This window comes from Lampetra planeri, chromosome 52 (assembly GCF_965212315.1).
Source record: "Lampetra planeri chromosome 52, kcLamPlan1.2.h2, whole genome shotgun sequence".
Taxonomy (NCBI): Eukaryota; Metazoa; Chordata; class Hyperoartia; order Petromyzontiformes; family Petromyzontidae; genus Lampetra; species Lampetra planeri.
In genome coordinates this window covers 2,269,358-2,281,798 of record NC_136158.1, presented here as the reverse complement: position 1 = coordinate 2,281,798, position 12,441 = coordinate 2,269,358, and the positions used below count along the sequence as shown (strand labels likewise).

At 48.0% G+C, this 12,441-nt stretch overlaps 1 long non-coding RNA gene across 1 annotated transcript in view; it reads left to right on the top strand.

Moving 5' to 3' along the window:
• LOC144734665 (uncharacterized) overlaps positions 1 to 11,287 on the top strand; it is a 51,792-nt gene extending 40,505 nt beyond the window's left edge. The window contains exons 2-5 of the long non-coding RNA XR_013588532.1: positions 6,872 to 6,964; positions 7,747 to 7,822; positions 8,132 to 8,316; positions 10,109 to 11,287. This is a non-coding gene — a long non-coding RNA (uncharacterized LOC144734665). The remainder of the gene's footprint in view (positions 1 to 6,871; positions 6,965 to 7,746; positions 7,823 to 8,131; positions 8,317 to 10,108) is intronic.
• The last annotated feature ends 1,154 nt before the right edge of the window (positions 11,288 to 12,441 follow it).

Here is a 12,441-nt window from a genome sequence, read left to right as displayed (position 1 = left end):
TCCCAAAAAGCCAGAATATCTTTCGAAACTACGATGTTGTATTCTTAAGTTTTTTCGGTATCAAGTACTTGATACAGCTGTCGTGGCTGTGACGGTTCCACCTGAAGACGGAAGTTTGTGTTGCCTCCGAAACGTCGTGATTTTTAGTTTATTTTACTTTTATTCATTTTAATGTTTTACCTACGTGACTTTACCGAAAAAACCTAAGAATACGAATCCTTGCAGTCACGAAAGCTTCAAATCTAGAATTAATACGATGTTGTATTTGGCAAGGTGAAGCCCACTGAGCAATGCAGCTCTTTCTTTTTTTGTTGGAAGCGACCTGCCGCTCACAAATGATGAACCAGCGACGCGGATTATTATTCACGTGGAGATTTAGAGCAGCAAAATACTCCGGAGCGCGTGTCGTTTCTAAATGTGGAGGGGAAAAAAAATTAACTCGTAAAAACAAAGTTTTTCACTATAAATCCTTTATATGCGTGGCATCGGGGCGGCTAGAGTCCTCTCGTCCTCTGGCTTGAGATTGCTGCCATCTATGGGTCAGATGATTGTGTGCCAGCATTAACCAATTGGTAAATATATTTTTTTTCTTTCCCTAAACAATGCAAAATTTTGGAAACATTTTTTCACGAAAATTCTTTGTCACGCACAACGAGTCTGTGTGCAAAATGTCAGCTCGATTGGATCACGGGAAGTGGGTTAAAAAACGACCGAAAGATTTGCACGGTCGTAAGCAAGCAAGTGAACTTAATATAAAGGATTTAAAAACCGGAAGACCCGGAGGCGAATCCACACGGCCACGGCGAGAACACACAAACTCCAAATATACAGCAGCAGGCGTCAGGGTCGGGATTTGAACCCACGACCTCCTGTATACCAGGCGAGGAAGTTAACATCTCCTAGCCACCGTGATGATGAGAGAGAGAGAGACACGCAAACTCAAAATATACAGCCGCAGGCGTCAGGGTCGAAATCGAATTCACGACCTTCTGTATACAAGGCGAGGTAGTTAACATCTCCTAGCCACCGTGATGACAGAGAGAGAGAGACACGCAAACTCCAAATATAACAGCAGCAGGCGTCAGGGTCGGGATTTGAACCCACGACCTCCCGTGGACCAGGCGAGGTAGTTCACATCTCGTGACCGCGACGCCCTCTGTAAGCCGGTGGGAAAATAGCCGTGGAATCCTCTGTATCAAAAACACAAAACAGGTAACGCCGCAGCCCTGCAATTGCCTGCTCACGCCACTGCTTGCAGAAGGGGCTTACCCACTATAAAAGGGGCTGTAGAGGGGCCGTCCATAAATGACGTCACGCACCTAGGGGGGGGGGGGGGGTGGGTCAGACATTTGTGACGATGTGTGACGAGGGGGGGGGGTTGAGAAATGTGATGTCACATCGAAATGCGCAACTTTAAATGAATATAGACAGCACGTTATATTTAATGAAATTAACTTTTTAATAAATGTTTTTTCCTACAACATCAGAGTGCAGCGCCACATTAAATACGCATGACAATGACAACAGTTTAAAGCTATTTGAAGCATGTTTTTTTTTTTTTGGGGGGGGGGCACAGCCTTGTGACGTCATATTTTAGGGGGGGGGGTCTGACTTTTTGTGACGCCGTATGACGAGGGGGGGGGGGAGGTCAAAAATCGTCCAAAATCGCGTGACGTCATTTATGGACGGCCCTAGAGAGAACCTCTTTCACGTTGGACAGACGTCACGGAAGAGGTGGGAGAACCCACGGTTTACCACACGGGTGCTGCTGATCTACAGCGGTGGTCCAGATGTCTCGTGACCCCCCCCCCCCCCCATTCAATTCGTTAAAACTCATTTATACCTGATGATGATTGCTTGTGTTGCAATCGAAACGTCGTGATTTTTATTTTTATTTTATTTTTATTTTACTTTTATTAATTTTAATTTTAATTTTTTACCTACGTGACTTTACCGAAAAAACCTAAGAATATGAATCCTTGCAGTCACGAAAGCTTCAAATCTAGAACTCAACATTTTTTTTTTGTTAAGTAAGATTTATTTAAAGCAGAATTGAATATGCAATGTGGTCAATTAATTGGAAGGGTGGGGGTGGGGGGTGTCACAAGACATCTGGACCACCCTGAACTCTGGTGTGCTCATTACTGCCGGGTAGGACAGAGGCGGTGTGAGCCCTTCAATAAACTTGACCCCGTTCAATTTCGATTTAAAGCTTTCGTGACTGCAGGGATTCATCTTCTTGGTTCTTTCGGTAAAGTCACGTAGAATGGAAACAATGAAAATAATAAAAAAGTTGACCCCGTTCCTTCAACTGCCGCGCAGAAAGATGGGATTGAACCCGCTACTTCTGGATGGCAAGTCACGGTGTGCCCAGACCCATTGCAGATTGAAAACTCATTTCTTTACAACTGCACTTTTTTTTGCGTGTGTGTGTGTGTGTTAGTGTGTTGTCTCTCCCTGTGGGGAGCGGTGGTGTAGCGGTTAGCGCGCTGCGCTACGAACCTGGCGACCCGGGTTCGATTCCCGCTCACGGCCAACACTGGTGACGATTATCTGAACCGGCCCTGGGACTCCTCTAGATCGACTCAGCCTCAAATGAGTACCTGGTGCGGTGCGTAAAATCGCCACTAGGGAGACAAAGGCGGCCGGGCGTTGTGTTGGTCACCCATCCCCTCGTGTGCCGTGCCGGCCTTTATAGGTGCTCGCTAACAGCACTTGCCCCTACAGTCTGTGAAGGCTATACGGGGGATCTTTGTTTTTTGTCTTTCCCCACGCCCCCGCTCCCCCGCCACCTCCGATGAGCACAGTTTGACAACGTACGGCGCGAAAGAAGTTCATTCACACATAACACACACCGCGGCAACATTTTGTACGCATATATATATAAATATGTGTGCGTGCTTTGAAATAATAATTTAATTGCCTTCATTGCAACAACAAAGCTTAAAAACATATATGGGCACAGGAGCTGCTGTAAAGCTTTGCTGAAATTTGCCACAACGAGGCGGTGTTGTGTTTTTTTTTATTTTGTTCGTGTTGTAGTTCTTTGTGAAAAATACTGGACGGGTGTCCTCCAACACACGACTGACATACCGGGGATATTTCCCAGGGGTGGCAATAAGCCCGCCTCATGGAAGCCTCTGCGCAAAGGTTAGAAGAAGTGGGGAACGCGCGGCGTGCTAAAAAAATAGAGAGAGAGAGAAAAAATATATAACTTAAACGTATAAAACGCACGGAAGGTAGCGCTGACATTTGAAAGGGCATCCCGGCCAGGTTTGGACTGAAACAGGCACGGCATGGAACGACAGATTTCTTACCCAATGGGAACCTAATAGCAAATCCCTCGGCTCTGGGGCGAAACTCACTCAATGTTTAGATATAGTCCGCATTAACACTTGGACGCATTCATTAATTCAGATGTGAATGCATGAATCAATGCATTCATCGATGCGTGCGTTAATGCGTCACTCTGCACGCCTCTTTTGAAGAGAGGATCATTGCCCAGCACATTAGGCGATTAAATATATTTTTTATTTTCTATCTGCGAGTACGGCGGGATTAATGTCAACAGTGGTGATTTGGTGCCGTGGTGCGAAACATGAAATGGGGCTCTCCTGTAAAATATCTCACCCCCTCCTCCTCTCTCTCCCCAGTGTAATTGCACTACCTGCACACGACATACAACGGCGGATATCCTTGCTTCATGCGGGGCAGCTGCTATGTATTGAAAAGCATGCAACAACGTGTTTGTATCTTCTTGGTTTTTTCGGTAAAGTCACGTAGAAGGGAAATAATAAAATAAAATAAATAAAACAATAAAATAATTCTCACGACGTTTCGGCCACAACGCAAGCAGCCGTCCTCAGGTGAAGAACAGGTCTGTCGGAAAGACAGCGTGTTTGTAATACTGCTGGTTGTGGTTGTGACGTCCTTACCCGCCCTCACTGGACATCAGTGAAAGAGCTTCACAGCTCATCGGATTCCTCCTGCAGTCGACATTTTCTGATTCTTACAACAACAACAACAACAAATGCCCGTTCGAATAACTGCTCTGTTTTTTTAAACGGAGCACAATTGTGCAATCGTTCCTCTCGACGTTTCGAGCGCCGTGGGGGTTTCGAAATGTGACGTCACGTCAAAATGCGCAACTTTAAATAAATATAGACAACACGTTCTGCTTAATTAAATCGACTTTTTAATAAATGTTTTCTCCTACAACATCAGAGTGCAGCGCCACATTAAATACGCACTACAATGACAATAGTTTAAAGCTATTTGAAGCATGTTTTATATTTTTTTTTTGGGGGGGGGGGGTCTGACTTTTTGTGACGCAGTGTGACGAAGGGGGAGGGGGGTGGTCAAAAATCGTCCAAAATCGCGTGACGTCATTTATGGACGGCCCCACAGAGAACCTCTTTCACGTTGGACAGACGTCACGGAAGAGGTGGTAGGACCCAAGGTTGTCCTCGCCACACGGGTGCCGCTGATCTACTGCGGAGGTCCAGATGTCTCTTGACCCCCCCATTCATCGCTTGTGGTGCCTCTGTGGCTACGACTTTCGCTACGTCGGTGCCACTTATTTACGCCGTGCAGGCAGCGCTCGATCCAATTGGTGGCACCAGGCACAAGCAAACTAATAACAGGGAGCTAAAGGGGGGAGGGGGAGGGTGGGGGGCAAAGATTCACGAGAAAAAAAAATTATAATCTGGAATTTATCCCCATAATTACATGCGCACACCCAATTAACATGCGCCGCCGAAATCAATCTCTCTCGCATCTCAGTCTCGTCTGCATTCCCCTCTCTGCCTCTCTCTCTCTTTGTTTTAGGATCAGAGGAAACAAGAAGATGCTCGGTGTAGTCGGCACTTTGCTTCGTTCATTATTTCGTTTTTTTATGCTTTGCTTTATGTAACCCCCCCCCCCCTCTTTTTAAATGAAAGATTTCACGCTCTGCTCTCCTTACCCCTTTCCCTCTCTCTCTCTACCCCCCTCTCTCTACCCCCCCTCTCTCTCTCTACCCCCCCCTCTCTACCCCCTCTCTCTACCCCTCCTCTCTCTCTCTACCCCCTCTCTCTACCCCCCTTCTCTCTCTCTACCCCCCCTCTCTACCCCCCTCTCTCTCTCTACCCCCTATCTCTACCCCCCCTCTCTCTCTCTACCCCCCTCTCTCTACCCCCCTCTCTCTCTCTACCCCCTCTCTCTACCCCCCCTCTCTCTCTCTACCCCCCCTCTCCTCTCTCTCGTTCCCACCGCCCTTGAGCTCGCTCGGAGCTCTGTCGACACCACCAGCAACCCCTACCGCCCAGCCCTCTGTGTGTGTGTCACCCTGCCCCCCCCCCCCCATGTGTGTGTGTGTCACCCCTGTGTGTGTGTCACCCCTGTGTGTGTGTCACCCTGTGTGTGTCACTACTCTGTGTGTGTGTGTGTCACCCCTGTGTGTGTGTGTCACCCCTGTGTGTGTGTCACCCTGTGTGTGTGTGTCACTCCTGTGTGTGTGTGTCACCCCTGTGTGTGTGTCTGACTCCTGTGTGTGTGTCACCCTGTGTGTGTGTGTCACTCCTGTGTGTGTGTGTCACCCCTGTGTGTGTGTCTGACTCCTGTGTGTGTGTCACCCTGTGTGTGTGTGTCACCCTGTGTGTGTGTGTCACCCCTGTGTGTGTGTCACCCCTGTGTGTGTGTCACCCTGTGTGTGTGTCACCCCTCTGTGTGTGTGTGTCACTCCTGTGTGTGTGTGTGTGTCACTCCTGTGTGTGTGTCACCCTGTGTGTGTGTCACCCTGTGTGTGTGTCACCCCTGTGTGTGTGTCACCCTGTGTGTGTGTCACCCCTCTGTGTGTGTGTGTGTCACTCCTGTGTGTGTGTGTGTCACTCCTGTGTGTGTGTGTCACCCTGTGTGTGTGTGTCACCCTGTGTGTGTGTCACCCCTGTGTGTGTGTCACCCCTGTGTGTGTGTGACTCCTGTGTGTGTGTGTGTCACTCCTGTGTGTGTGTCACCCTGTGTGTGTGTGTGTCACCCCTGTGTGTGTGTGTGACTCCTGTGTGTGTGTCACCCTGTGTGTGTGTGTCACCCTGTGTGTGTCACCCCTGTGTGTGTGTCACCCCTGTGTGTGTGTGTCACCCCTGTGTGTGTGTGTCACCCTGTGTGTGTGTCACCCCTGTGTGTGTGTCACCTCTGAGTGTGTTACCCCTGTGTGTGTCACCCATGTGTATGTGTCACCCCAGTGTGTGTGTGTGTGTGTCACCCTGTGTGTGTGTCACCCCTGTGTGTGTGTCACTCCTGTGTGTGTGTGTCACTCCTGTGTGTGTGTCACCCTGTGTGTGTGTGTCACCTCTGTGTGTGTGTGTCACGTGTGTGTGTCACCCCTGTGTGTGTGTGTCACCCCTGCGTGTGTGTGTGTCTGTCACCTCTGTGTGTGTGTGTCATCTCTGTGTGTGTGTCACCTCTGTGTGTGTGTCACCTGTGTATGTGTGTCACCCCTCTGTGTGTGTGTCTGTCACCTCTGTGTGTGTGTCACCCCTGTGTGTGTGTCACCCTGTGTGTGTGTCACCCTGTGTGTGTGTGTGTGTCACCTCTGTGTGTGTGTCACGTGTGTGTGTGTGTCACCCCTGTGTGTGTGTGTCACCCCTGTGTGTGTGTGTCACCTGTGTGTGTGTGTGTCTCCCCGGCACGCGGCGTAAATCAGAGGCGGGATCGATGCGCGGCTTCGCAAAATCGCGCGAGGATAAACGACGCCGCTCATCGGGACATCGCGGATGAAATATAAACACAATTGTTGCGAAATTAACGCTTTGTCAGTGTGTCGTCGTCAGAATGAAACACGCGTGCGTCCTCTCTGTCTCTCTCTCTCTGCCTGCTCCGTGTTGGGCCGCAGCGTGATTGACGTGCGCTGATGATCTGGTGGTGATCGCTGCTCACTCGCACAAGGGAGTTGGAGAGCACAACCTGGAGCGCGCCGCTAAGTTCGGTAAAGTCTGCAAGACTGTGTATATTTTTAAATACGTGTCTTGCTCATGAGGCCTCCTTTGCCAGTACCAAAATATACTAGTAGGGTTTTTCCCCCTTTTTTCTGGCAACAAATCTGACACCTTTAGCAAGGAATCATGTTAACATTGACCACAACACTTGCAGTCAAATGCAAACAAAAACATTAAGGCCAAAAGGCGTCACCTGGTCGAACACCATGTGAGACTAGGCTCTAAGAAAATCTGTCTCTGGTGTGGACCAATCAGTTTCAAGGACAATGCATACATTATTAGAGTATTGTTTGCATTTGACTGCAAGTATTGTGGTTAATGTAAACATGATCCCTTGCAAAAGGTGTCAGTTTTGTTGCCAGAAAAAGGGGGAAAAACCCTAATAGTACGTGTATTGGTGTTATAGGTAGGGCTACCTTCGTTTAATTCATACTGTAAAGTATTGCGATGCCCTCTTCAGCGGGGGCGAGTTCTTACTCGAAAATTTTAATTGAATGAATGAAAGAAGGTGGGGCCTTACCATCAAACCCCATCAAAACGACACACCTGCCTGGGTATTTTGTCCACCCCTCAAATCCCTATTGTTGATGGCGGTTGTTGTTGATCTCTCTGTTGTTGTTGATATCTCTGTTGTTATTGTTGTTGTTGATCTTTCTGTTGTTGTTCTCTGTGTTGTTGTTCTCTCTGTTGTTGTTGTTCTCTCTGTTGTTGTTGATCTCGCTGTTGTTGTCGATCTCTCTTGTTGTTGTTGTTGTTGTTGATCTCCCTGCAGCTCACGGCCACCACCAACAGCATCGACAGAGGCTACCTGAACCGGTCCCCGGGCCTGTAGGTCGACTCAGTCTCAGGTGAGTACCTCGTGCGAACATCGCCACTGGGGAGACAAAGGCGGCCGGGAGTGGCGCTGGCCACCCACCCCCTCGTGCGCCGTGCCAGCCTCCATATGTGCTGCTCGCTAACAGCGCTTGCAAGGCTGTTGAGGCTTTTCGGGAGATGTTTGCGCTCTTGAAGGAACGCACAATTGTGCCTCATTTAAACACAAAGCAAGCTATTCGAACACACACGCATTGTTGTTGTCGTATGGTTCTCAAGGCAGAGCAGCTTGCCCGCGTGATTATGCACAACCCCTGCCAAACCACAGCCTCCCCCCCCTACAGAGTTGTCAGAAGCTCCCGTCATCACTCTGCTGTCCGCATTTGGAACTGCCTCCCTGATCAACACATCGTCGGCGACATCACCGGTTCTCGTCTTCGAGTCCTGCAAATGCCAAGCTCCACAACACATGCGAACCAATGATCATGCCGATTAGATGGACTAACACATTGTCCTGCGGAGGGAGCTGGTAGGAACATTGGGTTGCTCGGTCAATGGCCAGGGTCAACGGCGGCGTGGTGTATTCCGCAAATATGCCCGACTGTGAGGGCGGGCACAAGCCGGCGTGAGTAGGTTAAACGTTGAGTTTTATAAGGGCACCACGGGGTGACCAGCTCCTCCCCACCCAGCCCCACTATCCCACCTTCCACCCTCCCCACCCAGCCCCTCCCCACCCTCCACACCCAGACCCTCCCCACCCTCCCCTCCCCACACAGCCACACCCCCCCACCCAGCCCCTCCCCACGCTCCCCTCCCCACCCAACCCCACCCTCCCCACCCAGCCCCTCCCCACCCTCCCCTCTCCACCCAGCCCCACCCCTCCCATTTTTGGATGCACGCCGGACGGACACAATACTCCCCTGTGGGCTGGTGTAACCAGCAGGTTACTACCAGTAATCTTCTTTGGGTCTGTCGGTAAAGTCACGGAGATAGGTTCAAAGAAAATAAAAAAAACAACAAAAATTACCAAAACAAGTATAACCCGTAAAAACAAAGTTTTTCACAATAAATCCTTTATATGCGTGGCGGCTAGAGTCCTCTCGTCCTCTGGCTTGAGATGGCTGCCACCTATGGCTCAGATGAATGCATGGCACCATTAAGCAATTGGTAATTAAATATAATATCTTTGTCCTAAAAAGTGTAAAATTTTGGATTTTTTTTCACGAACATTAATTGTCACGCACAACGAGTCTGTGTGGAAAATGTCAGCTCGATTGGATCACGGGAAGTGGGTTAAAAAACGACCGAAAGATTTGCACGGTCGTATGCAAGCAAGCAAGTGCGCAAGTGAACTTAATATAAGTATAACCAGTAAAAACAAAGTTTTTCACTATAAATCCTTTATATGCGTGGCGGTGAGAGTCCTCTCGTCCTCTGGCTTGAGATGGCTGCCACCTATGGGTCAGATGATTGTCGGCCAGTATTAAGCAATTGGTAATTAAATATTTAATTTGTTTTCCCTAAACAGTGTAAAACTTTGGAAAAAAAATGTCACGAACATTAATTGTCTCGCACAACGAGTCTGTGTGCAAAATGTCAGCTCGATTGGATCACGGGAAGTGGGTTAAAAAACGACCGAAAGATTTGCACGGTCGTAAGCAAGCAAGCAAGCACGCAAGCAAGCAAGCAAGCGAACTTAATATAAAGTATTTAAAAAATATATTCGCCTGTGGAGGACGCGGGGATCGATCCCGCGACCTTTGGCATGGGAAGCAAGGGCGCTACCAACTGCGCTACTCCGCCACGGCCTGTGGAGGGGTTACGCTCTGGGCTCTTAGACTCTGACGTTCAGCCAAAGCCATGAATGCGTTCTATTTGAATATATGTAAAATAAAAAAAATTTGCCTAAAAAGTGTAAAATTTAGGGAATTTTTTGGCAAATCTTTCGGTCGTTTTTTAACCCACTTCCCGTGATCCAATTGAGCTGACATTTTCCACACAGACTCGTTGTGCGTGACAATTAATTTTCGTGAAATGTTTTTTCCAAAATTTGACACTGTTTATGGAAAACTTTTTAAATATTTAATTACCAATTGCTTAATGCTGGCAGACAATCATCTGACCCATAGGTGGCAGCCATCTCAAGCCAGAGGACGAGAGGACTCTAGCCGCCACGCATATAAAGGATTTATAGTGAAAAACTTTGTTTTTACGGGTTAATTTTTTTCGTCTCAGCTGCGTGTGACGCTTTCCTGCACATCATCAGAATTTTTATTCATACTGGAGGAATGTGACGAGCTATAAAGCTGTTTTTTTCACAGATGTCCACCCATTGGTGCACCGGTGTTCATCACTCCTATACTGCTCCGAGCCAACGGTGGGAATGCCACGCTGCTATGGCGAGACCGAGTCTATCCATAGGACACAAGCACTGATGATTTCCCCGCAAATTAGCGCTCATGTGTATGTACTTGTAGGTATGTTGAACTTCTTTGTGTATGTATGTATGCGTGTTCAACTTCTTTTGCGATGTACATAGCCAACCGCGCTAAATCCGAGGTGTTGGGGGAAGGACAGCAAACTGAACACACACACACGACAACAAACCAGTTCTAAAGAAATGCGAAACGAATATTCAATCTCGCGTGGGTTTCGCGATGTTGCCTACGGGAGGATGGCATCGTTCAGGCAGACTGGGGGTGCGTTGCGGCTGCATTGTCGCTCGACGCTGATCCGGCCTCGGTTACCGACGCGGGCGCCTTCAGGCAAAGCTCTCGACGTTTCGAGCGCCGTGGCCGAGAATACGAATAACACTGGTCAACAATTTTTTTTTCTTTTTCTGCCCTGGACTTTTGCAGCTGTTTTAGACTAATTTCAGGGTGCTGATTCCAAATCTGATCGTAGATTTGCTCTATCACATCTCATTTTTGTGCTATCGGCATACCCCATTTTCATTGATTTTACCCGAAATTAACTCTGTCACTTATGATTGCAAGTTGTTGCGAGTCAGTGACTGCTTTGGTGTTAAAATATGGTGCTGTATTTTTAGGATAGTGTGTTTATAATATAATCTTATGTAGATATCCACATTTTTTAAATATTTTTCTTCCGCAGTTTTTCATTGAAAATGCAATATTTGATATCTCGAAAACCTGATGTGATAGACAAAAACTGATGCCAGAAAATTTGGAATCAGCACCCCAAAATTACATTAAAAACCGTTGGAATACCTTATGCCAGAAAAAGTGTTGACCAGTGTAGTCGGAGTCGATTTGGTTCTGTTAGTAGCTGGGTACGTACTGATCGGCGAGATGGGATGGAGTAGATTGATGGCGACTCTTGAAGACGAGTAGACATAGTTTATACACAATCCTGTTTTCAATAGGTAGCCAATGCAGCTCATCACGTATCATTAATTCATTAATGATTGCTTTCCCCTCTCTTCTAGATTTGAAGCTTTCGTGACTGCAAGGATTCATACTCTTAGTTCTTTCGGTAAAGTCACGTAGGTAAAAAAATGAAACAAAAATTGATAAAAATAAAACAAAAAAATAACTGATTTTATTGTTTTATTTTTATTAATTTTCATTTCATTTTTTTACCTACGTGACTTTACCGAAAGAACTAAGAGTTATATATTCCCCTCTCTTGTCAAGAAGCTGAGCTGAGAGCGCGTGTGTGCCAAGTCGTTTATAACGGGGCTGGGGGTGGGAGGTTATCGGTGAGTAGTGAGCGGCGTGCATTCGTAATTAGCTCGTTACGCAGCGCCGGCCGTGGGGAGGAGGGGGCGTGGGGCGGTGGGGCGGTGGGGCGGTGGGGGGGGGGCTCCGACTTGCCACGGCGTGCGGGGAGACGGACGGCAGGCGGAAGGTACCGCGGCATTTTGCGAGAGTTCGACGAAGCGCGGCTCTTTGGCGGAAGGCAATTAGCGCGCTGTGGAGGAGACGAGAGCCGGAGGCGCGCGGCATGCAACCCAAGCGGAGGGGACCATCCGGTGCCGGATTATACTCGTAGCAAAAGTAGCTGCGTGTGGGCTCGTCCGTAAATGACGTCACGCACCTAGGTGGGGGTGAGGGGGGGGGTCAGACATTTGTGACGATGTGTGAAGAGCGGGGGTGGGGGGGGGGGTTGAGAAATGTGACGTCACGTCAAAATGAGCAACTTTAAATAAATATAGACAACACGTTCTGCTGAATTAAATCGACTTTTTAATAAACGTTTTCTCCTACAACATCAGAGTGCAGCGCCACATTAAATACGCACTACAATGACAATAGCTTAAAGCGATTTGAAGCATATATATTTTTTGGGGAGGCAGAGCTTTGTAACGTCATGTTTGAGGGGGGGTCTGATTTTTTGTGACGCCGTGTGACGAGGGGGGGGGGTGGTGAAAAATCGTCCAAAATCTCGTGACGTCATTTATGGCCGGCCTGTACGTAGCTACGGGAGCTCCGCACTTTCAAGGGCCCCGCGCTCAATGCGTTGAAGCTATCAATTTCCGGTTCAGTGATTCTGCACTTGCTCTATCAGTATAGTACTATACCGCCTTCAATTTTTATTAACGACTGGGTGTTTAAGGTTAGCGATTTGTCGTATTATTTGGCTGCGTAGCAAATTAAAAAATACAATTACTTTAACATGCAAGTAAACATTT